The sequence below is a fragment of the Mirounga angustirostris genome, unplaced genomic scaffold (assembly GCF_029215605.1).
Source record: "Mirounga angustirostris isolate CCGP_5_RB_7025 unplaced genomic scaffold, mMirAng1.0.hap1 SCAF_14, whole genome shotgun sequence".
NCBI lineage: Eukaryota > Metazoa > Chordata > Mammalia > Carnivora > Phocidae > Mirounga > Mirounga angustirostris.
The window spans coordinates 95,193,417-95,204,263 of NW_026991722.1; the positions used below are offsets into that span (position 1 = coordinate 95,193,417).

The 10,847-nt window shown below is 51.2% G+C and overlaps 1 pseudogene across 1 annotated transcript; it reads right to left on the reverse strand.

The window, feature by feature from the left end:
* Window positions 1-239: 239 nt before the first annotated feature.
* Window positions 240-3,906, reverse strand: LOC135362486 (immunoglobulin lambda variable 3-9-like; annotated as a pseudogene). Its single transcript, XR_010407219.1, has 3 exons — window positions 3,839-3,906; window positions 3,147-3,448; window positions 240-304 (listed from the first exon to the last, which is right to left on the reverse strand). The product of XR_010407219.1 is annotated as an immunoglobulin lambda variable 3-9-like (transcript).
* Window positions 3,907-10,847: the final 6,941 nt, after the last annotated feature.

Below are 10,847 nucleotides of genomic sequence, written 5' to 3' on the forward strand. Positions count from 1 at the left end.
CTCCCGAGTGATGCGTGATTACATCCGGGGTCCAAGTGATGTGCAATGACATCCTAAATCTGTACTATGTTCTGTAAAACTTGACTAGAGTCCTCATAGTCAGAAGAGACCCCAGTCTGCCATTGTTCAGTAGGGTACACACAGAGTGGCGGCCAGAGAACCTGCTAGAGTCTCCCCCAGTTCACGGGCCAGGCCAGGACCAGGGAGACACCTGATCCCAAAGCCTGAGTAGCAGCTGCTCAGAGGGCAGTTGAGAGTGAGAGCCAGACCACCGGGGATAGTTTGTGTCCCGTCCCCCATCCTTCTGTGTCACCTGGATCACTACCGGGCACTCCGAATGCCACATTAGGTGGCTCAGCACTGGTCAGCCTTGTCCTGGCTTCAATCCTGGTCACGCTCAGGGGGCCATTTACCTAAGTTCCATCCTCAGAATCAGCCCCAGATGGTCACTCACATCTGTATATATAACCAGCTCGGGGACCTGGCGTGCCTTCTGCTGGGACCTAGAGACATGTTCACGCCTGAGCTCATCCCCAGGGCAGGGGATCCTGGGCCTGATCAGGGCCAGGACATGGAGGGAGTCAGGCTCAGGGCAGGGGAGGCACGGAGCCTGGGAGAGAGGAGAGGAAAGGGTCCTGGAGGAAGACAGGCTGAGTCAGAAGTGTCGGTCACAGCCCTGTGAGGGGAGGGGGCAATGTGGACACAGTGAGGGCAGGGCCCTGACCCCATGGCCCCGGAGTGGGAGGGAGAACAGAGCACCTGGGCCTCACACTGTGCCTCCCTGTGGGCGTCTCACCTGAGCTGGGAGCAGCAGGAGAGCAGGGGTGGAGCCACTCAGAGTGCGGTCCTCGGAGAACCAGCGCCACAGGCTGAACTGGGAGCTGTCCCCAGCTGCACCTGCAGCTGCATCCCCTTCCCCACCACGCCGGGACCCTGTGCTCACTGAGCTTCACAGGGTGGGGTCCAGGCACCGTGGCAAATCTCGCTTCCTCTGCTTATCTCCCTCGGTCCTGCCCCGCCACCTGGGACATGCGGCTTAACTGGCCTGCTCTGCTCAAGGGAGCTTGAGTCAGATTTGAGACCCTGTATGATCTGACAAATTGTTTCAGAATGGACTCTGTCACTGGTCACCTGGAGAGTGTGCTGAGGATGGTGATCCCCTGGGGAATATTGACTGCACTGCTCTGGTGGCAGAGACTGAGCCTTGTCTCCGTTTGTCTCGTCCTGGGAGTGAATCATGAGGAAAAGTGAGGGCACTGGCTGGGGTGATTCATGGTGACTGTCACGGGGGAGCTGGGTGTCTATTACACAAGTGGGGCAAGCAGGGGTATGTATGGATTCAGGAGATCCCCTAGTACTGCCTGGATTTGTGATCACAGTCAGGAATGTGCCACGACTCCATGCAGCAGGTCTGATGGACCAGCCTTCCAGAAGGATGGTTTATCCTGCCAACTGGCTGGGATGAGGACTTGCACAGGTATTTTCTGAAGAGAGGGGATCAAGCGGTGGGTGATGAAGAGAGTAGTTCTAGATGCCCCTTCTGAGCACAGGGTAGTGGCAGAAATGAACATGCTAGAAGTCACACATGTTTCTCCTTATGTTGTAGGAATGTGTTGGGATACATAGCAATCATATGCTTCTGTTTTCTCCACCTCTGTCATCCCATTATCATCTAACACCAGGCGTGTTAATGGTACGAAACTGTCTATCTCAATATTGACCTTTAGGATAGCAAATCATGTGGGACAAAAATAAATATCCCTAGTCGTGGGATAGTTGCCTATTATCAAGTGGAAGCAAGGTTACCGCTATTCCCTTTCTTTGCAGACTGTGGTTTGCGTGGGTCTAATGGTTTTCATGTGGGCAACGTGGGACTCTGGCGGCTCCATACGTGTCAGCATTGACAGACTGGACTGCGGCGTTTCATCAAACTGTTTTCTGTCCCTATTTCCGGGCAGGGTGGGTTTAAGGAAGGATTCTTGTGCAAGATGTGGAGATGGGAGTAAGGCAGCACCCCTTCCTTGTGTGTCTCACGCCCATGGTTGAGTATCTTCTGGCCACTCTGTAGGAGGGGGCAACTGTCCCAATGTCCCTCATTCACCATCAGGATGGACGTGACTCTCCAACAGTCTGTCAGAACCCAGAGCACCTAGTGTGTCTGGATATTTTCTCCTCGTATACAAATAGAAGAAAGGATCTCCTCTGTCTGGCGATTGGATATGCACCTTGAGGATGTGGGGGAGAGCCCCCAGCTTTGTGACTATATATAGTGGCCCCCTTTGTTCCCTGGGGACCGTCTCCAGAATGCTGGCCATCCCAGATGGGTTCCTGGAAGCAGATGCTGAGACAAAGAAGCGCATGTGTAAAAACCTGGAAGGAGATAGGATATCAGGCTGGGCAGAAAGAGAGCGACCCACAGAGAGTGAGCCATCAGTTGAGGCCTCCTTCCTGCAGGCCTCCCCTGTACAGCTGGTACCTTTCAGGACATCGGAACCTGAGGCAGGGCCCTGGGATCTAGGCCTCCGGAGATCATTCTCCTGAACCTCTCTGAGAAGGGACAGAAACCTGGGGAGGCAGATTGCTGAAGCAACAGCGCTTTCCAGTGAGGAGCACCCGTGTGAGCTGTCAGGGGCTCCGGGCAGCAGTGGGTGGGTGTGTGAGCCCAGAAGAGGGGATGTGGGTGACCCCTCAGTGTCTACTGTACCTGCCTGTTCCACTCTGGTAGAGGAGGCTCCTCTCATGTCCCCAGGGCTTCAGGAGCTCAGCTGAGCTGGGACGATTTGAGCTCTAATCCTGGTCAGTTGGGAGAACATTAGCCCACGACCACCACATGGAAATGATGAGACATTGACCAGTGGACAAAAGTCTCCTTGTGCCTTTTTTCCACCCGGGCCGTCTGTCCCCAGTTCACACCCGAGGCCAGAGAACCAGGGCAGGCTAGTGTGGTCAGCTGTAAATGCTCTCCCGACCCTCCCTGTGCAGAGCTGCCTGGAGGGCTGGGTGCGGAGGGAGGCCTGGGGATGTCAGACGAGGGGACCGGGGTCAGAGCTGCTCATGCTCTGTGCACAGGCCTCGTGGGGCTGGAGGAGAGTGCGACACACACGGGGAAGGGGTTTGTGTCTCACTTCCCCATCTGCCTGTGTCACCGTGAGCTTTAGTACTGCTGTCCCACACCTGACAGTAATAGTCAGCCTCGTCCTCGGCCCGGGCCCCGCTGATGGTCAGCATGGCCATGTTCCCCGCGTTCTGCCTGAGAATCGGTCAGGAATCCCTGAGGGCCGCTTGCTATCCTCATCGATAATTGTCACGTGGGCCTGGCCTGGCTTCTGTTGGTACCAGTAAGCATATTTCCTTCCAATATTGTCGCCCCCACAGGTGATCCTGGCCGTCTGTTCCAGGTTCACCGACTTCGAGCGGGGCTGAGTCAGCACATAGGAGGCCATGGAGCCTGCAAGAGAGAAGATGAGAGGTCAGCTTCCAGCCGGGGTGTCCTCCCCTGGACACTCCCGCCCCTGGCTTAAGTTCCAGTGGTTTTCTAAGCCTGATTCCACCCTGCTGTCATCTTTGTTCCTGGGTCCCCTGGGACTGCCTGGTGGATGGAGCCTTTGAACAGATGAGAAACACCCCCTCCCCTTCTGGGCAGGCACAGCCCTTCAAGGATCACACAGAGCCGATGAACTAAGTGGGGGGATATCACCACCCCAGCCCCTCATCCCACAGCAGGGTCTTGAGCATCCTCCACCCCCCGCACCCCCTAGAGTCCACTCTTGAGCTCAGAGTCAGGGCAGGGTTGTCCCAGAACCCAGGGCTGGGGTGGGTGTGAGCCTGGGCTCAGCACCTGTGCAGTGAGCCAGGAATGCGAGGAGGAGAGGGGTCCAGGCCATGGTGCAGGTGCCTCGATTTTGCTCCCTGAGGCTCAAAGCTGGGCAGATGTCCTCCCAGGCGTCTCTTAGCCCCTTGCTGGAGACACCGCTGGTTATGCAAAGCAGCCAGATTTCAGGGCAGCTGCTGTGGACCCTTGTGGTTTAGAAATGGGCTCAGCTCCAAGGGACTTAGAGATGGGAGGAGCAGCCCTGCAAACCCATCCTCCCGCCCAGGTAATTCTCATTCACCCTGTGTTCCCATAGTCTGGGGTCCAAGCTCTATCCCTCTCCCTGTCCTGACCTGGCTCCTGAGCTGTGAGGTGGAGTCTGTCTGCATTTTCTGAACCCATCATAGAATGTTTACTCTCTAGGTACGAGAGGATCATAAGGTCAGTGTGTGTCCTACCCTTGGTCTGTGTTGCTGAACATCAGAACATGAACAAAATTCCTCCCTTGCCAGGTGCACGTGCAGTTTTAGGGAATCATTGAGGTGCTGGAGGATTCTTTGCCAAGGGAGAGCTCCATGGACTGTTCGTGGATGCTGTGCCTCAGTATCTCCAGGGTGCACTGCATGCCAGGGCCAGACCCAGTGCTTGAACAAGGCCCGACAGTGCCTGAGTGTAGCAGGAATGGGGTGGCGTGGAGTGTCATGAAGCACTGGACCCGTGCTAGAGACAGAGACAAATTGCACAGGAGAGAGATAAGAGACCCCGAGTCAGAATTTTACATGAGAGCAAAGGTGATAGTGTAGAAAACCTAGACCTTCAGCTTCTGGTCTCTGGTCCTGGTACCCAACCCTCCCTGTTAGAACCCCTGAGGCTTTGCCAGGTGATCTCTGCTGCCCCCCAGGGGCCGCTGCACACTGGCGGCTGGAGGCGCAGGGAAATCCTCTGTCCAGGTGGAGATTCAGAACCACTGCTCACATCCTGATTGCCCCTGACCCTGCACTGCTGGCCCCAGGGGAGGATTTGCTCTTCTCTGAGGGGCCCCAGCCGGCCTCAGGACCAGGCCGGAGGAGTCAGATTATCCGCGAAAATAGGAAGAGGCTCCTGTGAAGAGAAGGCAGGGCCCATCTGAGGTATCAGGGCTCATGTCTCTGGGGTGGTGGGTGGTCGTGGGTTTGGTTTTGGGGCTGGGCACCTGGGGACACAGGACTCAGGGCCGGCCTCTCACTTATTCTGGCTGCTGGGGCACCACATAGTGTGATGATGACTCCTGCCAAGGACAGAGACAGGAGGAAACACCCAACCAACAAAAACGTGTTCAGACCCAGCAAGCTGGGTCTTCCATAGCTTCCATCCTGGGAAGTCAGTGTGAACAAGACACAAGTCTTTCTTGGCTTCCTGCCTTGGGCGGAGCAGCATAGGGGGCACAGTTCCTTTGGTGAGACAGCACACAGTCCCCAACCCCGTCTGCCTGCATCTTGTCTTCTAGGATCATTGAGAAGCCACACTATTGCTATTCTCAGGTCTGTCTAGGTCAGCATTGACCCTGTGGCCCGGAGCTAGGCCATCGACGTGTCATTCAGCTGGGGATCTTTCTGGGGAGTTTTGTCTATGAATGAACGAAGCAGACTAGATTTATGCAGTGCTCTTTCTCTTGTACTTGGGTGTGATGGCTGGAGCTGCGGCAGCCATCCTGAAGTCTGTTGTCAACAACAAGGCAAAGCCAAGCCTCCATAGTAGTGATGATGGTAGAGATAGTGAGAGGATTTGGGACCTCACGGAATTGGTAGTACCTGGAGAACTGCCAACTGACTTCAGACTGACTTCTGCCTGGGGAAAAACAGCTGCTTGAATGTTCATGCTTCTGATTAGATGGGCATGCAATGCATTACACATTTCCTGCCCAGTTGGGATAATAACTAATACAATTACTTAAATAATGTTGGAAGAGCCTGTGCAGCATTGGTTGACGTGCAGAGAAATGAAGTGACATCAGGCAAAATGACAGGCAGGGAGTGTGTGGGGAGAGGTTGGAGGAGGCTTCTCTGCGGAGGGGACTGTGGGTTTTCTGTCAGGATGGGAAGCAGGGACAAACTGAAGTGTGGCTCAGTCCCTGTGGGGAAGAGTCTGGTTTGTGTGGGATGCAGGGACCGTGAGGACCTTAGAGTGTGTGATTCCAAACTAATTGAGCTCCAATGTGACATTTTCTCATCAGGTAAAAACTCAGTGGCAGGAGTGATGTGTTAGAATCCTCATGCTGTATGTTTCCAGGAAAGTTGAATCACGAGAGGAGCCCTGTGTGACGTGCCCAGCACAGAAGTCTCAGCTCCCTGGGACCTCAGGTGGAGAGACAGGGACTGGAATTTCCCATGTGAGGTGTTCAGTGTGTCAGGACTCCTCTCAATGTCCTGGGTAACAGTGTGTGAGTCTCACCCTCAGAACAAGGTCCCTGGAGTTGAAGACATAGGGATGGATCATCCCTACTTCCTTCTGAGGACTGAGCCCTGGACCCCTGCTGACCCCCAGGCCTGGTGTCCCTGTAAGGCTCGCCCTGGGCAGCCCCAGCCTCTGTCCTGGGGCTCGTGATGCAGCCCTGCTGCCCCCTGCTGGTGGAGGAGGCTCAGACCAGGAGCTTCCCTCCTGCAGGTCCCTCCACAGCACCTGTCACCTGAGGAGGGGGGTGGACCTGGGAGTCCTGCCTCCCACAGGCAGCTTCCACCCTCTGCCAAGCCCAGCCCAGCACAGAAGGTCACATACTTGGTGCAGGAGGGAGAGCAGGTGAGATTCCTGTACTTGTCCAAGCTTTGAAATGCCCTGGGCTGGCCACTTTTCTTCATACCTCAGGGAGAGTACAGGGTAAATTGTAGTACATTTCTAGGTTCTCAGGCTAGGGACAAAACCTTTGTGAGATCCTATCAGCACCCCTCTTTCTCCATTTAGGAGTCGAATCTGTTAGCGTCTGCATGTCAGTGAGTGTCGCTGGGTCACAGGGGAACAGGGGATGCTTCTAGCACTAACGTTCACATATGCACCAAACTGTTGATTAGCATTATTCCTGTCATCTCTGCCCCTGCCGTTTCTATCACAACCCACAGCACTCGCAGTCTGGGGGAGGATGTTTTCTACATGAGCCTCTAGGGTGATTTGGAGGAAACAGGGAAGTTGGGAATTCAGGCCTGGTTGTGCAATTTCACTTCACACATGTCATACTTTTTCTGAGCCCGTTTCCTTGGATTTCTGCAGAGGTGGGACAAGAGACTCTCAGCCCAGCGCCCCTCACTGAGACCCTGTAGTCTCTGTTTCATTCATAAGATTCTGTGCATGTGTTTCTATCATTGAATTTGGAAATAATTGTTCTAACATCAGTATAATCTTCCCTATTTCATATCACATAAAGTTGAGGTCCAAGGAGACTAGGTTCCGAGGAAAGCAGAGGAAAGTGGGACGAGTTGAGGATGGAGCCAGGTGTGCTGGGTTCCGATCCTGGGCTCGTCAGGGCTGAGCTTGAGCAGGTCGGGCGAGAGGGAGGATGAGGCCAGGCTGGGCAGCAAGCCTTCTATCCCTCAGCTCACTGCTGTCCCCATCCTGGCCTGGTCTATGAAGGAGCCTCCTCAGCCTGCAGGCGGGGAGGGTCAGCAGGGGTGTATCCCCTCTTAGAGCTGGAGGATCTGTAGGGACAGTGGAGACTGGCTGTGCAGGGGCCTGGCCTGGCTCTTTCTGGCTCTGCTCTGTACTCTTGCTTGGCCCTCTCTGTCCTCCAAGTTGGAGGGAATGACAGGGGTCTCCTGGACCCACCGCTGGGGTCAATGAGTCTTGCAGTGGACACAAGGCCTGCAGGTTCTGGACACCGTGGGGCTCATTCTCTGGGTCCCACTGCCTGCAGCACCCCGTGGGTTGAGCTCAGGGTCAGGGTCATGCTCAGGGTCCTGTGGGGGCTGAGCCTGTGGGCAGGGCGCGGGGCAGCTCCTGGGCAGAGAGTAATGAGGGTAGCTGGAGATTCCAGGCCATGGTGGGCACCCCAGATTCTGTTTCTTGAGCCCACAGTTGAGCCTGAATGCACCAAGTCTCCCTCATACTACCAATGGTTCCTGTGGAAATGCTCCTTCTCAGGCTTGTGGGGAGAATCTCTGCCTCTGGTTGAGCTTCATGGATCCGGTTCATGTGGAGCTGTGCTCACGTCTGGGCTCCACACAGGAGCTCTCGTCACTGTGGGTTTGAAAATCGTCAAGGCTCGAGTGCCAAGGGGCATGTGAGGACATTTCTGTGGCTGTTCTCATGAAATGTGCCCTGGGGATACTTCTCCGTGTGGGTAAAATATGTACCCAAATTTCCACACTGTTTTTAAGTGTCCACATTATCTTCACAGATTCTCTGCCTGTTCCGTGAATGTTTCATGACCCACGTTGTGGAGCAGATTGGGTGTAACTTGTCTTAAATTTCTGTTTAAATTTTGTTCATCCTTTTCTTTACTGGAGGTTTCTGATAGGCAGCATCCAGGTGGGTGTCGCTGTGAAACTCAATCCGACATCCTGTCTTACAGTCGCGCTGTGTAGACCATTTCCCGAATGTGATTAGTACTATCGTTTCAGTACAGCTTCTTGCTTCTATTTTCTCTTTGTCCCATGTGTTCTTTGTTTCCTGGTTCCATGTATCTCTCTTTTTTTAAAATCTAAGTGAGCATTGTCAAGTGATTCCATTTCTTTGCAACGTTTGGACTCATTGGCTCTAACTCCTTATGACCTCATTACCCCCCATTCCCCCAACCTTCCCCCCATCCTTCAAGTCTCCGTCCAGGGGATGTTACAGCACTGTCACATCCAGAGTAAGAACCTGAGAGCATACTTCTGTGTTTGCGCTCCGGGTTTTTCCTGTCATTTTCCTGCATATTACTTTTAGCTGTACTATCAATTCCAACTTAGGTACAAGTTATAGTTGCCTTTGACAGTCAGTTACCTTTAAAGAGAGTTGTATAATCAACAGCATTAATATCTACCCCAATAGGAGACCTTTGCATGTCTTTCTTTCATTTTGTAGATTCAGTTCATTCTCGAATCACTTCCTCCTGCCTGAGGGATGTGCATTGTTATGTCTTATGAGTCAGCTGATGATGACTTCTGTCACTTTCTGTATATCTGAAAAAATGTTATTTATTCTGTATTTTTGGAAGATGTATTCCCTGGGTAAGGATTGAAGTTCTTTTTCCTTTTTTCATGTATGAGAAATGCTAATCCACCATCTCCCTCTGCATTTCTGCCAATGAGAAATCTGCTAGAATCCCGTTTGTTCCCCGAAACATAGTGTATCTTTCCCCTCTGGATGCTTTTAATACTGTTTCTTTTCATCTGCCTGAAACAATTTGATATTGATGGGTGTTGGATTTGGCTTTTAAAAACATATACTTATTGTGCTTGAGCTGTTGAACTTTTTGGATCTGTGGGTTTTAGGTTTTCATGAAATTTAGAACAATTTTGAGCAATATTTCATTAAGTATTTTTCAAGCTCCCTGCCCCTCCTTTGGGGACACAGTCACAGCCTCTTACATTGCTCGGGTTGTCCCATGTTCAGTGATGCTCTGTTCATTTTTAGAGTGTTTGTTCTGTCTTTCCCTTTGCAGTGTCCGTGCTGCGTCTTCAGATTCCCTCACGTGTTTTTCTTGTGGTGTCTGTTGCTCATCTCAACGCTGGTATTTGTGATCTGAGACAATGTAGATTTCGTCTGTAGAAGTTTGAGTTGGGGAGAGAAACATCAAATGTTGGAGAGGTTGTGGAGAAAGGGGAACCCTCTTCCGCTGTTGGTGGGAATGGAAGTTGGTAAGCCACTTTGGAAAACAGTGTGGAGGTTCCTCAAAAATTTACAAATAGAGCTACCCTATGACGCAGCAATTGCACTACTGGGTATTTACCTGAAGGACACAGATGTGGTGAAAAGAAGGGCCACATGGACCCCAATGTTCATAGGAGCAATGTCCGCAATAGCCAAAGTGTGGAAAGAGCCGAGACGCCCTTCAACAGATGAATGGAAAAAGAAGATGTGGTCCATATATACAATGGAATATTACTCAGCCATCAGAAAGGATGAATACCCGACTTTTCCATCAACATGGATGGGACTGGAGGAGATTATGCTAAGTGAAATAAGTCAAGCAGAGAAAGTCAATTATCATATGATTTCACTTATTTGTGGAAAATAAGGAATAGCATGGAGGACATTAGGAGAAGGAAGGGAAAAATGGGGGTGGGGGGAATTGGAGGGAGAGATGAGCCATGAGAGAGTATGGACTCTGAGAAACAAACAGGGTTTTACATGAGAGACGATGGAGTCTGAAAAACAAACTGAGGGTTCTAGAGGGTAGGGTGTTGGGAGGATGGGTTAGCCTGGTGATGGGTATTAAAGAGGGCACATTCTGCATGGAGCACTGGGTGTTATGCATAAACAATGAATCATGGAACACTACATCAAAAACTAATGATGTAATGCATGGTGATTAACATTACAATAAAAAATTAAAAAAAAAAAAACACACCAGTGTTTTAGAGGGGAGGGGGGAGGGGGAATTGGTTAGCCCAGTGATGGGTTAAGGAGGGCACGTACTGCATGGAGCACTGGGTGTTATGCACAAACAATGGATCGTGGATCACTACATCTAAAACTAATTATGCAATGTATGGGGATAATATAAGAATAAACAAATTAAAAAAAAAAAACCCAAAACTAATGATGTATTGTATGGTGACTAACATAACATAATAAAATTAAAAAAAAAAAGAAGTTTGAGTTGTATACTTTAATTTTCTTCTCCTCTTAATGTGTTCAATCAGTCAGACTAAATTTGGACCCAAGTCTGCAACATGGTTCTTCCTGGGATCTCCAGCCTTCTTTTTTTTTCTTTTTCTTTTTTTTTTTTTTTACTATGTACTTTATACTTATATATTTATTATAACCATAGTCCTATATATAATATGTAACATATATATGTATATAGTATAATTATATAATTATAAATACTGATACTGTAACCTCATCCATTTTACAGGTGAGG